General features: G+C 37.9%; 1 pseudogene across 1 annotated transcript; it reads left to right on the forward strand.

Annotated features, from left to right (window-relative positions):
• The first annotated feature begins 5,025 nt into the window (after positions 1 to 5,025).
• On the forward strand, positions 5,026 to 12,502 carry LOC147511517 (protein LATERAL BRANCHING OXIDOREDUCTASE 1-like; annotated as a pseudogene). Its single transcript, XR_015216047.1, has 4 exons — positions 5,026 to 5,429; positions 5,628 to 5,874; positions 5,950 to 6,316; positions 11,945 to 12,502. The product of XR_015216047.1 is annotated as a protein LATERAL BRANCHING OXIDOREDUCTASE 1-like (transcript).
• The last annotated feature ends 936 nt before the right edge of the window (positions 12,503 to 13,438 follow it).

The following is a 13,438-nucleotide window of genomic DNA, read 5'->3' on the forward strand; positions in this document are numbered from 1 at the left end:
CCCTTTCATTTCTAATCATGAGACATTCAGAAACCACGGTAGATAGGTTCATGTCATTAACATTATCAAAAAGCATGTCCATTGTCACATTTACTTCAATCTTTTGCTTCTTGTACTTCTTTGGCTTGCGACATTCACTTGCCTTATGTCCAGCCTTCCCACAGTTGTAGGCATACTACTCTCTTCACCTTGAGCTTTGTCATGGCGCTTCCTCTTTCCCTTAGCACTTGATCTTTTCACAACATTGGCCTTTGCCACCATGGGATCCTTGCCTTTTTTCTAAGATAGGCGGTTATCTTCCTCTATCCTTAGATGGACAATTAGTTCTTCAAGATTCATATCTTTGCATTTATGCTTAAGATAGTTCTTAAAATCCTTCCAAGATGGTGGTAATTTCTCAATCATAGCAGCCACTTGGAAAGATTCTCCTAGGGTCATTCCTTCAGCAATGACATCATGGAGGATTACTTGAAGTTCTTGGACTTGGCTTATGACGGTCTTACTATCCGTCATTTTGAAATCAAGAAATCTGCCAACTATGAATTTCTTCATGCCAGCATCTTCACTCTTGTATTTCTTGTCCAACGAATCCCAAAGTTCCTTAGCAGTCTTGAACACACTATACACATTGTGTAATGAGTCAGGCAACCCACTAAGGACATAATCTCTACACAAGAAATCAGCATGAAACCAAGCATCCTTGGCCAAAACCTTCTCCTTGTCAGTTTCATCAGGGCTTACATCAGGAGCCTTATCCCATATAAACCTTGCCAAGTTAAGGGTGATCAAATAGAAGAACATCTTTTGTTGCTAGCACTTGAAATCAGTTCCATTGAACTTTTCAGGCTTCTTCCCATGAGGAACAGAATGGGAAACAGCAGTAGGAACAGTAACAACAGGAGTAACTGGTGGTGTTACCATATTCTGAAATACAACTACATTTTGTTATTCCCTTAAACCAAAAAAGAAAAGAAAACAGAAACAAATTCTGTTCGGTAAAGAAGAAGAAGAAAAAGAAATATGTCTTAAGTTGTTAGGAATATACAACTTAATTGTACTTACTCTTTACCAATTACCAAACCATGCAAACCTTTTGTCTTTTTGGTGTCTTGTACTTCTTAATTAATTTGGAGTATTTGACTAAGCACAGGGGGAGAAGAGAAAGATCAAAACTCGGTGTGATCTGGTGTGTCTTTCTCTTCAAATTCATCCACTATTTATAGGTGAGTGGTGCCTCTTCAAAACAACACAATGACTCTTAGAAAAAAAAGTAAGCAACTTTTTGAAAAGTCACATGTTTCGAAAAGACACACAATTTTGCACAGAGTTCTGATCTTTCTTTTCTCCTCATGTTCTTAGTCAAATACTATGTTGTGTTCGCTGAGTCTATAGAATTGAAGTGCTAGCTTTCTATAAAAGGAAATTCATTCTATCTTGGGAGACAGTTTCCCATCAACCTTCAAGCACTGTGAGGGGTAAAATCTGTCTTAAGGACATAATGAATCTTCACTAGGCTCGGATTTAATCATTAATAAATTAAGTTCATTAGTTGAACTAAAAGGTTTGTTTGTTTGTTGAACTAAAGGTTTGTTCATGATATATTTGTTATATCAATTTAATTGATTTTCTTGTTTACTTAATAATAAGTATATTTTTGGAGTAAGTTTCCTACACTACTTACTATAAACATCTAGCCAAAAACCGAAATAAAGTCCAACTTACTATAAAACAAAACTTGCCAAAAATGAAAAAGGCTAAGAGATATTCGTACACTAAACCACCGAAATAAAATAATAGTTTACAAAGTTCGTTCTTTTCACGTCAGAAAAAAAAAACCCCTGAAAAAATAGCCACTCCCACTTCAGCTTTTCTTCAGTAATAGGTACCCTTTTTGTTAATGGAAGTCTTCTGATTGTAGGATTCACCAAGTAGATTGTGCAAAATAGAGACACTCCTCCAAGTCTTCTGATTTTGTAACTTTTGTTGTTTATTTCTCAATTTCTTTTTATACAAGATTTAAAGTTTATACAAAATTACTTCTAAAGTTATTAATATATATTATTCTTGCAGTGGAATTATCCTATTAAGCTGGATCATTAGCGACTTTGAAAGTAATTAACCTACTACGGTAAGCACAACTATTTACATTCATTCTTTGTGGAATGCATGTGTTAATGGTTCAAACTCTTGCTGTGAAGCCACTGTAGTTAATGAAATTTTAGTGATGTATTATGAACTTAATATAGTCAAATTATAAAACTAATGTGTTTGGTGATGAATGAAATGTGTGATGAGTGAGGACTGTTGAACTTTGAAGTAAATTCAATAGATGGGATCGCCCCATACGTATCGAATCTAGGTAGCGGCCAGTATATTATTAGGCAAAAAATGATTATGAAACATTATGAAGTGTATTAGATGTATTGAATTTTCTAAATGCACCAACTTTAAAGGATTTTTTTGACGTGTCCTGAAATCCTTTCTTTTACTAAAATTATGTTAGTAAATGATGTCATTCGACGGTTATATATATATATATATATATATATAAATATATATATATATATATATATTTTATAATAATATGACTTCTTCAAGCAAGATCCTTTGATCTGTTGTAAAGATGCTTATTAATTTTTATGGTCTGATACTAACTTAGTTATCTTGAGTATATAATACATGTGTTGTTAATATATACGTATATATCCTCATTCTAACAATTTAAGATCTTATTCAAAATCAACTTTTTACGATTCAAGTTCCAAATAGTGTTCCCATTCAAAATTAGCTCATGGAATGTTTTTCCGAGTACATTTGTGTTGTGTATAGTATTGTCAGACATATCACATCAATTTCGTCAAATAGAGTGATAGTTTGAAAAAATCTTTGGTTTTTTAAGTACTAGGGAAAGTGGGAAACACATTGCACCCCGACACGCAGAAACAACGAAACTTCCATAAAGATTTTGAGCTTTTCTAATGTCAAACGGTTAGTAATTTTGAAATTGTTGGCTATGACATTAGGCCGATGAATATGAAATTATGTCATTTTTTGTAGATTTCATAAGACATATCCATGATGTCTTCTTGGCTTATGATAATGGCTGGAAGATAGTATCTCAATGTCTTGGTCTTCATAAGCTTCCTTAGCTTGTTAATTACTATCCGACTATGCCTTTTTTTTTATGTTGTTTGTTTGGGTTGAGTTCTTATATTATATGGTGCTTTTGTTCATAGGGCTGGAGACATACTTGGGAGGGTCATGGTGATCATGGACATGGACATGAGTATGAGGTATGACATGACCATTGGTTCTTTGTTTAAGGTCATAATATGTGACTTCTAATGGGTTTGATTTCAAAATAGCATATGTAGGTACCACTATCAGAAAAAAAAAAAAAGATATATCAAAGAAAATGATATATGTGGGGAGATTATATAAAAGAACTTTCATCTATTAAGGACATGTTTGTTTTTTAGCTAAAATGTATATTTTATGTTTGTTTTTTCAGGCTTCTTATTGAATTTTAGATTTTCTCAAAGTTGCAAGTAGTGTTTGTATTTCTAAACTACGGCAATGCGTGTCTTCTTTGTATTAATGTGATCTTGGACCTGCATTTGAAAAAAAAAATCGTAATAAACTTGGTTACAAACCTGAAGGTTTATTTGATTTTCATGAACCATGTCCAACTTTGTGATTTGTTATACAAGTCAAAGATGTTTTTTTTTTTAAATTTGGCAAGTAGCATGTCTTTACAAGTATTATCACTGTAATTTCTCTACTTTATATGTAAGATATATTTTTGAGAGAATAATAATTGTTAGACAATTATATTTTCTTCTTCCTACATTTTATGTCTAATATTAATATGACGCATACAGGTTCATTTTAGATGCCAAAAGAATACGGAAAACCACAACCAAATTTTTTTAATGGCTGTAAAATGGTATATTTAAACATGGTGTTTAATTTAAAAACTTTAGCCATAATGGCAATCGAGTGGCATTGCCACGGGTTAATTCTAGTTTTATATAAAACAACATTAGAAGGGGAACATGCATTGATATTTTAAACGAGGCAGATCACTGAAAGGCTAAGGGGCCATTTGTTTTTGCCTCTTATAAGACCTTGAGGTCTTATAACCTCTTATAAGATGTGGCCCAGTGATTTTGGACATTTTTTTGGTTTGTTTTTTGCCTCTTATAAGAGGCATTCTACTAGAAATGTCTTATAAGAGGCTCCAATTCTATAAGTACCAAAATTAGATCTACTTCAATTCTATAAGTCTTATAACTTGAAAAATGACTCAAACACCCCCGTCCATATACCCCTAGCCTCATTTATCTCTTCTTCTATTTTCATTATCTTATTTTCCAAATAACTTCATTACCCTAACCACCACCGACTACCACCACCACCACCACCACTACCGCCACTGCCACCACCACCATCACCACCACCACTACCACCACCATCATTACCTCCACCACAACTACCATCGAACTATTAAGACTATCACCACCACCACTGTGCTATTAAAACCACCACCACCACCACTACCACCGTCTATTAAGACCAATATCATCACCTCCACTACCACTACCACCGTACTATTAAAACTATCACCACCACCACCACCGTGCTATTAAGACATCCACCACTTCTACTACCACCACCATCACCATGCTATTAAAACCAATATCATCACCTCCACTACCACCACCACCATGTTATTAAGACCACTACCACTACCACCGCCAATTAAGGTAGTTTCCTAAAATTGGTATTCTAATTATCAAAATTGGTTTGAAACCGAAAATCAAACTATACGTTTATTTCAAATTAATATATTTAAGTTAAATGTGATGTAAAGTAGGGTTATATTTGTCAAATAACCATTTATAAGATGTCATGTATTTGTTTTTTCTATTTTTATAAGTGCTTATAAGAGGAACTTAAAATTAAAAACAAACCACTTTATAAGACCATCTTATAAGACCCTCTTATAACACATGGTCATATAAGACCCTCTTATAACTTAACCCAAAAAAACAAATAGCCCCTAATACCACCAAACATATCTAACAAAATAAGGACCAAAGAATAAGAAAAAGGGATTATGAGATACTCTGGTCAGATATAAATACTCCAAAACAAATGAGAAATAATACATGGAAATGGAGAATGGAAACCAAATGAGTGAGCAAGTGCCCACTTCACGATCATCTGTAGTAGCTAATGTTCAAGAAATGGTCAGGAGGAGTACTTCATACGTCCCCGAAAATTACATAACTAACCAAGATGATAGACCCAATTGTTCTCCAGTTTCTTCTGATGTCCCTGTTATTGATTTATCCTTGCTTGATGGGAGGAATGAAGAGGAGCTCAAGAAGCTGGACCTTGCCTGCAAACACTGGGGATTTTTCCAAGTACTTTTGACCAACTAAAATACTTAGCTGCATTATTTATGTTTTTTGCTAATGTCCTTTTGATTAAATGTTAAAAGTAACATACAGTTCTTTGTCCGGAAAATAAATATCTGAATTTGACACAACTGATATATGAGCTTCAAATTAGAAGTAGTGATATCATCATAGAACGTGGAATTAAGTGGACTCTATTTTCAGGTAACAAACCATGGGGTAGCAGAAGAAATACTAAATAATATGAAGGATACTACATCAAGCTTCTTCAAACTCCCATTCGAAGATAAAAAGAAGTATGAAACGCCTCCTAATGGCATACAAGGATATGGGATACCTTATGTGGTGCTGGAAAAGCAAAATTGGATTGGGGCGACGCACTGATTTTGAGTATTTATCCTTCCACCTTCAGGAAACTTGAATACTGGCCTACAAATCCACCAAAACTCAAGTATGACTTCTAATTTACGTCAATAGCTTTTCTTGTGTGAACCGTAATCTTCACATAGCTCATCCTTGTTTGCAGGGATGCTATTGAAACATACTCATCTGAAGTGAACAGGGTAGCTAAAAGCCTACTTGGGCACCTATCTTTGTCGATGGGGATGGAGAAGGAAGCTTTGCTAGCAATGCACAAGGAGGTTATGCAATCTCTGCGCGTCAACTACTATCCAACTTGTAGCATGCCAGATCGTGTACTAGGTGCAAGCCTGCATTCAGATACAAGCTCCATAACAATATTGATGCAGGATGACGATATCACGGGATTGCATATTCGTCATGATGGAGGGTGGGTGGCAGTTAATCATATACCAAATGCTTTAGTTGTGAACATTGGTGACTGTATTTGTTGGCTTTATCCCTCACATGAGGAGGAAAGGATTTCATTCTGCGTGTAAATGTCAGAGCGCGACCCGCGCCCAGATTGGCCTTGACCAACGCCCATGCCGTAGAAGACTTCCAGTACTTTTAGCGCGACCCGCGCTCGACTTGTGCTTGCCCGAGGTGCGACCCGCACCCAAGTCTATTTTCAGAAGAAAATTGGGACCGCGAGTTACCAATAAGAGTTTGAGTTTTTGGCAAAACCTAACACCCAGAAAACACATAAGAGGCAGCACAAAAGTCAGAGAAAACCCAATCTTGAAAGCTATCAAATTTGAGAGATAACCTTTACAGAGAGACAACCCTGTAAAGAGATAAGAGTGATCTAGTAAGGTGAGAGACTGAAAGGAGAGATTGTAATCTTTCTTCCCACTTTATATAAAGAACAACCTCTTGTGGAAGTAGGCATCATTGGCCGAACGACGGTAAATTTTTGTGTTGTGGGTTGCTTTTACTGCTTTACATTATTATATGTTATTAATAGTTGTTTAGCGAGTTGGGCATGTTAGTATAGGTTGTAGTTGATATTTAGAATTTGTCTGAAGTTGGATTGTGTTCAAATACAAGTTATCTGTGTAGTGGGGGAATCGATTGACATTGGTATAAACCCCAACAAGTGGTATCATAGCCTTGGTTAGATTAGCTTAAAGTGTTATCCAAATCTTGGTTGGAAGGTATTTAACAAAACTCCTGAGAGAAGATTTGAGTTTAAATAACTTGTAGAGATGGACAAGTCCATGAACACTCGCATGACGAGTTTGAATAGAAAGAACTATACCATCTGGAAAGCCAAGATGGAAGACTTGTTATACAACAAGGACTTGGCACTACCCATTGAGAATGGGGGAGTAAAACCAGAAAAGACTGATGAGGCTGAGTGGAAAAAGTTTGACAGAAAAGCGATTGGATATATTCGAAAGTTGATTGACGACAGTGTCTTCCATCATGTGTCCCAAGAGACTACAGCCTTCAGCTTGTGGAAGAAACTCGAAGACCTTTATGAGAGGAAGTCGGGTGGAAACAAAGTGTTGGTCGTTAAGAAGTTTGCCGACACGAAGTACCAAGAAGGTTCTTCAATATCTGAGCATCTTAACGAATTATAGAATATCATCAATCAGATGCATTCGATGAAGATTGATTTGGGAGACGAAGTTGAGGCTTTGTTTCTATTAGGCTATCTACCCGAAAGTTGGGAGACATTAGCAGTCTCTCTACACGGAGCAGCCAAGGATGGAATAGTTACCATGGAGATGGCTACCACGTCTTTGTTGAATGAGGAGACTAGAAGGAGTTCAAAAGGCAGCTCCTCTTACTCAAAGATCCTTTTCACAGAGAAACGGGGGAGAGGTAAAAGCAGAAAACCATCTCGTTCTAGAGGTGATGACAGAAGTAAATCTAGGGGTGAAGCTAGAACTCCTAAGGCAGAGAGGCAATGTTACTATTGTGCCACCAAGGGCCACTTCCGGATATGAGTCGCGAGAACGAAGAGGGATGAGAAGAATAACTGTGTACAAGAAGACATGGTGCAGAGGAACAGAAACACAGGCAGAGATACTACCGCACTAGTCGACGACCTAGTGGGAATTGTGTCAGATTGTGGTCTGTGTTGTCTTAGTACCTCATGTCAGGATACAAAGTGGGTGATAGATACAGGAGCATCCTATCACGTCATACCGCACACGTGATTCTTCACTACCTACAGCTGTGGTGAATATGGTGAAGTGAGGATGGGTAACAGTAACGTCTCGAGATTATAGGCATTGGAGATGTTCATGTAGAAACCAATGTCGGCTACACCTTGACACTCAAGGATGTAAGACATGTCTTAGACATACGGTTAAGCCTAATTTCGGCTGGGAAATTAGATGACGATGCCTTTGTAAACTCGTTTGGTAACGGGGTATGGAAATTGAGCAGAGGTTCCATTGTAGCAGCCAGAGGGAAGAAAACTTGCTCTCTTTATAAAACACAGGCTAGTTTGTGTAAAACAGAAGTGAATCGCGTAAGAAGAAGCTTTCTTTCAACGCGGGTACAAAGAGACCGCGGTCATATGGGGGCATAAACGGGATGGAAGTTCTTGCTAAGCAAAAGGCCTTGTCAGACATTAAAGGTACACATTTAAATACATGTACTCACTGTTTGGTAGGAAAGCAACACAGGGTGTCTTTCCAAAGATTCCCATCTCACAGAAAGGACAATGTCCTTGAACCAGTGCACACAGACTTATGTGGTCCTATAAAAGTGAAGTCCCATGGGGGAGCTTCATACTTCGTGACCTTCATTGATGATGCATCAAGAAAGATATGGACCTATAGTCTGAAGACCAAGGATGAAGTACTTGGCGTGTTTGAGAAATTCCACAGCATGGTGGAAAGAGAGACTGGAAATTTGTTGAAGTGTATTCGCTCAGATAATGGGGGTGAGTACATTGGGCCGTTTGAGGAGTATTGCTAGAGTCATGGGATTCGTCATAAGCAGACCGTTCCCAAGACACTGGAACAGAATGGAATAGCAGAGAGAATAAATCGTACCATTGTAGAGAGGATGAGATGCATGTTATCTCACTCTAAGCTACCTAGAACCTACTGGGTAGAAGCAATGCGTACAGCCGTGCATGTGATCAACCTATCGCCATCGAAGCCTCTGAATAGTGACTATCCATAGAGAGTATGGTCAAGCAGAGATGTTGATTATGGATACTTGAGGGTATTTGGGTGTAGGGTATTTGTGCATATTCTGAAGGATGAGAGATCCAAACTTTATGACAAAGCCAAGCAGTGCATTTTTCTGGGTTATGGAGATGAAAAGTTTGGTTACAAACTCTATGATCCGATTAACAAGAAGGTAATCCGAAGTCGAGATGTTATGTTCCAGGAAGACCAAACCATAGCAGACTTTGAGGATGGTGAGAAGCTATAGGCTTTCACCAATAATCTTGTTGATTCAGAACCAGAAGTTCCTACTATGGAACGTGCAGAAGGCATTAAGAATGCAGAGAACTATGAGCCTGAAGCTCATGATGAAAATCCTATTGCTCATGATGGGATAGAACCTATTGGTATAGAAAATGCAGATGAGATGCATGAACCACCACCAGAGCAAGCAGAAGTGCATTCTCCTCAGGCACCAGCAAATGTGGTAAGGAAGTCAGACAGAGAGAGACTAGCTTCAACTAGGTATCCACAACATACGTACGTGCTACTATCGGATGGTGGAGAACCTATGTACTATCAAGAGGCACTTGAGGGTACAGACAAAGAGAAGTGGTTGAATGCCATGCATGACGAGATAGATTATTTGCATAAGAATCACACTTATGAGTTAGTTGAGAAACCGCAAGAACGAAAAATTCTCAAGAATAAGTGGATATACAAAGTCAAGCATGAGGAGAACAATCCTCACCCAAGGCACAAAGCTCGCCTTGTTGTGAAGGGATTCGGTCAAAGGAAAGGGTTTGACTTTGATGAGATTTTCTCTCCTGTAGTGAAGATGACTTCTATCCGGGTGGTATTGGGTATGACCGCAAGTATGAACCTAGAGGTTGAGCAGCTAGATGTTAAGACAACTTTTCTTCATGGAGACCTTGAAAAAGATGTCTACATTGACCAGCCAGAGGGGTTTGAGGTGAAAGGCAAGGAGCACCTAGTATGCAAGCTGATAAAGAGCTTGTATGGATTGAAGCAAGCACCGAGACAGTGGTACATAAAGTTTGATTCCTTTATGGTGAAGCAAGGATACAAGAAGTCTGCTTCCGATCATTATGTGTTTGTTCAGAGATTTCCAGATGGGGATTTAATAGTGTTATTGCTGTACGCGGATGATATGTTGATAGTTGGCTCAAACATCAACAAGATATCCAAGCTGAAGAAAGACTTGAGTAAGTCTTTTGAGATGAAGGATTTGGGTCAAGCAAAGCAGATACTTGGGATGCGGATCACTCGTGATAGAAAGAGTGGAAAGTTGTGGCTTTCTCAAGAAAGCTACATTGAGAAGGTGTTGAAGAGATTCAACATGGATCGCCGGCTTAGTCGGTTGTCCACTTTGGTGGCGGCCCGCATGACCAAAGAGATGTGTCCAAAGGGTAAGCATGAGCAGAGTCAGATGGAAAAGATTCCTTATGCATCCGCAGTGGGCAACTTGATGTACGCAATGGTGTGTACACGACCGGTTATAGCTTTCGCCGTGGGTGTTGTAAGTCGTTTTCTGTCAAATCTGGGTAAAGAACATTGGGAAGGTGTTAAGTGGATATTTAGGTATCTCAAGGGCACTTCCAAATTGTGTTTATGCTTTGGTGGAAGTAAGCCCTTACTTGAAGGCTACTAATCGATGCGGATACATGGCGGTGATGTTGACTTCGATGAAGTCCACCTCACGGGTTATCCGGTTACTTTTGGGGGGGGCGGTTTCTTGGCAATCAAAGTTGCAAAAGTGTGTTGCCCTCTCCACTACAGAAGCTGAGTATATTGCAGCCACTGAGTGTTGCAGAGAGTTGCTATAAAAGAAGAGGTTCTTTGACGAACTAAGGCTAAAGCAGAAACAGTTTGTAGTTCTATGTGACAGTCAAAGCGCCATCCATTTGAGCAAGAATCCGAGTTTTCATTTTAGATCCAAGCACATACACGTGTGTTATCATTGGATTAGAGAAGTATTCGAAGACAAGCATTTGTATATCGAGAAGATCCATACTGACAAGAACGGGTCGGATATGATGACCAAAGTCTTACCGAAAGGTAAGTTTGATGTTTGTTGTGCTATTGCCGGAATGGCAACACACTCCTCCTGTTGATTTGAAAATTGTATAGAGGAAGGCCCCCTCACTGTTCGAGAGGGGGAGATTGTTGGCTTTATCCCTCACATGAGGAGGAAAGGATTTCATTCTGCGTGGAAATGTCAGAGCGCGACCCACGCCCAGATTGGCCTTGACCAAGGCGCGACCCGCGCCTATGCCGTAGAAGACTTCCAATACTTTCAACAAGAACCCTTTTCGACTTGTGCTTGCGAGGCAACCAATTCAAGACTCCAAGTTTATTTTCAGAAGAAAATTGGGACCGCGAGTTTCCAGTAAGAGTTAGAGTTTTTGGCAAAACCTAACACCCAGAAAACACATGAAAGGCAGCACAAAAGTCAGAGAAAATCCAATCTTGAAAGTTATTAAGATTGAGAGATAACCTTTATAGAGAGACAACCCTGTAAAGAGATAAGAGTGATCTAGTAAGGTGAGAGACTGAAAAGAGAGATTGTAATCTTCCTTCCCACTTTATATAAAGAACAAGCTCTTGTGGAAGTAGACACCATTGGCCGAACCATGGTAAATCTTTGTGTTGTAGGTTGTTTTTACTGCTTTACATTATTATCTGTTGTTAATAGTTGTTTAGCGAGTTGAGCATATTAGTATAGGTTGTAGTTGATATTTAGAATTTGTCTGGAGTTGGATTGTATTCAAATACAAATTATCTGTGTAGTGGGGAAATAGATTGGCATTGGTATAAACCCCAACAATATTGAGGTATTTACTCACTAGTAAGCTAATATGGCTGTACAAATTTTTTTGTATGTCTGATTTTTACAACTGCTCCATTTGTACTCTTCTTCTGGGACTGAATAAAAATCTTAAAGAGAGAAAAGAAACAAACTAACAGATTCTTTATTACCAGTTTTGGAGCAATGGAAAGTACAAAAGCGTTGAACACAGAGCGGTGACAAACAAAACCACGGCAAGGATTTCTTCTGCTTCTTTTATAATGCCGTATCATGATGTCGAAATTGAGCCACTGGATCAGATGGTAGATCCCCAAAACCCCCTTAAAATTTACAAGAAGATCAAGTACGGAGATTATCTTAAGGAGTCTTTGAAGGAAAAATTGGAGGGGAAAGCGCACACCATGAAAGCAAAATTGGAAACTGTGTGATTATTTTCAGTTAAAATACCATATGTAAGATTTCATGATAAAAAAACTTAAAAGTTGATATATATTGTGTCCCACCTATGTTCTATCACTTGTGCCTCCTCTTGATTTTCATAGAATTTGCGCATTCTATGTAAGTTCGAGTTTATGAAGATATGCAATTTGACAGGATATGCATGCTGGTGATGTATCAAGATCGTAAAGTATGTTTGTACTTATTGGGTTTATGGTAATGCGAGTTATCTACATTGTTTTAACACTGCTTCCTACATGTACTTATTATATTCTTTCGTTCTACGCTCCTTCAATCTTGAAAGGGCGCAACTGTTTACACGCTCATCGTAAAGGTCTATAATTTATATACTGTTGTCTTCTCCTTTAGCTGAAGCTTTGGATATCTGTGAACACTTCTGTCTCGTTGTCTCCCTTTTCAAGACCCATCTTATGGAGCAGTGAATGTGAATAAACCATCTGAAAACGTCTCCATATAAAACGATGGTTCCAACTTCCAACCTCTTTACCAGAGATAAATTTAATCTGGTGGTAAATATTAATCCATGTAGAACCAGAGATGGACTAAGAAGGGGTATTTCAAAAATTCATGTTAAGCAGGGTTATAACTTGTAATGGTGATCTAATTGCATTCTTTGCGGATAAGAGATTACCTTTTACAGTGGTCAAGAATGCAGTACAAAGATTATGGCAAAATGTAGGAGGACTGGACATAGCAACAAATAGGTAGCTGTTACATTTTATCTTCACTGATGAAGATTTACAGAGATAGAACATAGCAAAAAATTGGTTACCAATGCAAGAACAAAATTTATGTTACTACTAGCATTTACAAAGATCCAATTGAAAATCTAAAGAAAATTTTAAAACATACCTGATATCAGACGCAACTTCATCCTCGTCGTCTAGGATGAATTCTCCATAGTCCCTCCGGCTGTATGTATTTCTTCGCTGAGGACTATTTTTTTATTATATGAATTGAATAATATAAAAGAATATTTGATACGTTTATACGTCTATAAATTAATCAGTCTCACATACGTCATCACATGCATACAAGTGTCTAACACCAATATAACCAATTCCCCATTCCATTTCACTATTTCAGAAAAGTCTTGTAAAACGGCAGTAGAAAATGGTTCGTGCCCTAAATCTTGAGCGCGAAAAAATTCTGCGCGGGATTTTGAAGAACGAAATGGACTCAAGTTTTTATGG

This window comes from Coptis chinensis, chromosome 3 (genome assembly GCF_015680905.1).
Source record: "Coptis chinensis isolate HL-2020 chromosome 3, ASM1568090v1, whole genome shotgun sequence".
NCBI lineage: Eukaryota > Viridiplantae > Streptophyta > Magnoliopsida > Ranunculales > Ranunculaceae > Coptis > Coptis chinensis.